The sequence below is a fragment of the Oreochromis aureus genome, linkage group 11, assembly GCF_013358895.1.
Source record: "Oreochromis aureus strain Israel breed Guangdong linkage group 11, ZZ_aureus, whole genome shotgun sequence".
In the NCBI taxonomy this organism is placed as follows: domain Eukaryota; kingdom Metazoa; phylum Chordata; class Actinopteri; order Cichliformes; family Cichlidae; genus Oreochromis; species Oreochromis aureus.
This window is the reverse complement of record NC_052952.1, coordinates 2,112,775-2,115,810: the sequence shown is the minus strand read 5'-3', so window position 1 is coordinate 2,115,810 and position 3,036 is coordinate 2,112,775. Positions and strand designations below refer to the sequence as shown.

Here is a 3,036-nt window from a genome sequence, read left to right as displayed (position 1 = left end):
CACAGAGCATCGGGCAGTATAGTGTGAGACTCTGCATCGTACCTACAAACTTCAATCGTGCAGTTTGAGCAGGAGCTGAATAACGCGACTGAAACATCGCACAGTGTATGTCCAGCTTATTGCAGCATAACCAAGGGAGGATTCAGGGTCACCTGAGTAGGCCATCAGCCTACGAAAAAGGATACTGAAAAACCTGTCGAAATAGTGTTAGTCGTCATCACTGCTGCTGGTGGACTCATTTGAACACCTCTGAAATTTGCAAACACGCCAGAATTCCTCTTCTTCCTCAAAATCCTCTCGGACCGCTTCCTCGAGCCTCCAGTTTCATGGTTGTCAAGCTCTTCAAGTGCATCTTCAAAAGTTCATCACTCCTGCTCTCAGAGTGATCATACACAGCTGAGCTAGTCCCCGAATCAGAGTTTGCAAGCCTGGATTTTTTTGCTATTACGCTCTTCTTCATCTACATCTTCCTCTCTGGACCTTTTCGTGGATCCACCAGGCAGCAGTTCTTCTTCTGTTACCTGCTGAGGGCTGTCCTCATCAGCAATATTACCAACATGAGGACAGCCCTCGCTATCAGTGTCACAAGCAGAGAAGAAGTCAGAGTCATCATCAGAAAACTCCTCGCTCCATCTGATTCTTTTGTTTGATTCCACATCTTCTTCATCCATCTCTCTACACCTCCTCCTGGATACACCTGGCTGAGGGTCCTCTTCTGGGATGTACTGGTGAACATCCACACACTCTTCAAATGCCTCATCAGAATCATCATTTTCAATGCCAACAACAACAGCAGCATTGTGATCATCGTGCTGTTCATTGTTGTCAGCATTGGCATTATTGTCCCTCACAATAATATTGTGAATGTCATCATATCGTTCCTCTAATTCATCTATTAGCTCATCCATCCTCCAAAAATATTATAGAGACCAAGATAAAGATTGTTCAGGAAGCCCCGGAGTCCACCAATAGGTTCAGTAGCTGGTTCATAAGCTGGTTCCTGATCTCCACTTGAAAGATTTCTGGGTTAACCTGTCGGCCTGCAAGATCATTTTATCTTTTAATTAGCATTCATAACTATCTGCTGAAAATCAGTTTTTCATCAATTTCAAGACTGAGTACATGTGCTTACCATTACGGTTATTTTGTGATTCATCTCCTCTTCCACTCATTTTGACTACAAGGAACACAAAACAACAATGATCACAACCTCAACTCAGAATGTTCAGCTTAATTTGCTTTTTTTGTGATAACTTTGGGCTGCGTCCACACGCACACGGTTATTTTTGAAAACGGAAATTTTCCTTTTTCGCTTAAAAAAAAAAAATCCATCCACGTGTGCAGTTTTGAAAAATATCTCCTTCCACATGTAAACGCTAAAAACAAAGTCAAACGCTGTCAAGAACATGCCAAATCCTAACCGTGTAGAAATGCTGGCCAATCAGAAGTCTAGAAGCCTGGGAGGAAACCTCACAAAACCTTACGCACTTCTGAAAAGTTTTTGTCTTTCTCTGGAAAGGCAGCTCATTTTGTGTTACTTTCAAGTGCCTTCATCATTTCCAATGTTAATAACTAAAGACAGCATTTTGGCTGGAACAGACTCACAACTTTGGAATGGACAAAATGCATACAGCATACATAAATGTAATTTTTTAAATTACATTTATTCCAAACCGACGCCAGGATTTGGGTTGTGAGAGAGCGTCTGTGTTGAATGTAGAAGCCACGTCTGATGCTCACTCTGATGCCTCTGTCTTTCTAAATGGAGTGTAACTGTGTATATATGTAAGTGTGTAAAACTGCAGATACTAAGATTAACAGCAACAGTATTTTGTCTACATCTGCCATTGTAGAAACTGATCTCACATAAACAATAACGCACACAGCGCACACTTTTGACATTGCCTGAGTAAATCTCTGTTTTCCTCGTCCACACCTAAACAAAAAAACCTAGTTTTCAAAAATCTCCACCCTGGCAGACTTTTTAAAAATCTCACCTTTCAGTGACTCAATATGCTGTTTAGGTGTGGACGAAAGGCCCAAATGCATAGAAAAAGCTGTGTTTTCAAAAATACCTGCGTACACGTGGACGTAGCCTCAGTTTCTCAAAAATGCTCTCAGAAATTCTGTTTGTTTGAGACAAAACTTAAGTGTTCTCTATTTTCCTAAATGAACAAGATAATCTCAGAAATAATCATGTTAAAAAGAGCTTCTGTCACTCTAAGATATGATTAAGAACATTTTCTAATTTATGTATAATTTGTCAAATATTACAACAGCTGACAAATAGTTAAGTCTTCATTTGTTTCCCTGAATAACAGATCCACATCATCCTCTCTATGATGGAAAATATAGTCTAGACTTGCACAATGTAAAGTACATAAATACTGTCCTGGCAGGCAGGAAAATCGGGCTTTATATTTAAGTAAATGATCTTAAGTTTATAAACTGAAATTTGAGCTTACTTTAGTTCTTGGTAAATTACAGAGCAGTTAATCCTCAGGGAAACGTAGAAATGTCACTAAATAGTCGTCTGCTTTCATACGCTTGCAGTGTCTCTTCAGTTTTGTGTTCATATGCTGATGTTTTCATTCAAAACATGTTTAAATGCTGTGATGTCATTTTAGCATCAAAGACTGCAGAATGTACACAGATTCTTTTTACATCAACTTGTTTGCTCAGATTTTCATATCTTTTATATGGAGACAGAAAATACTCAAGACAGAAGTGAATCTAAAAAACTAAATCAGTCAGTGTGTCATTTTTTTTTATTTATTCTAGTTACTGTAAAGTTCTCCTCTAAGAGCTTCATCTTGGCCTTCATGCAGGATTAAGGCTCAATAATGAGCACACACACAAAATATAATACATTTCTTTATGATTGTTAGGCAAAACAAAGAGAACCCAAAGTTATCAAAACATATATCCACTAATATGGTCTCATTCTTGCTCTGCTCCCTAATTTTCCCTGGAGGCATCACTATGGCAACAAAACAACAAGCATTAAATGACGTTTCAAACAACAACAACCAAGCT

General features: G+C 38.8%; 1 long non-coding RNA gene across 1 annotated transcript; it reads right to left on the bottom strand.

The window, feature by feature from the left end:
- Positions 1–992: 992 nt before the first annotated feature.
- Positions 993–2,647, bottom strand: LOC120442573. The gene is made up of 3 exons (XR_005614778.1): positions 2,466–2,647; positions 1,133–1,177; positions 993–1,040 (listed from the first exon to the last, which is right to left on the bottom strand). It is a non-coding gene; the product is annotated as an uncharacterized LOC120442573 (long non-coding RNA).
- Positions 2,648–3,036: the final 389 nt, after the last annotated feature.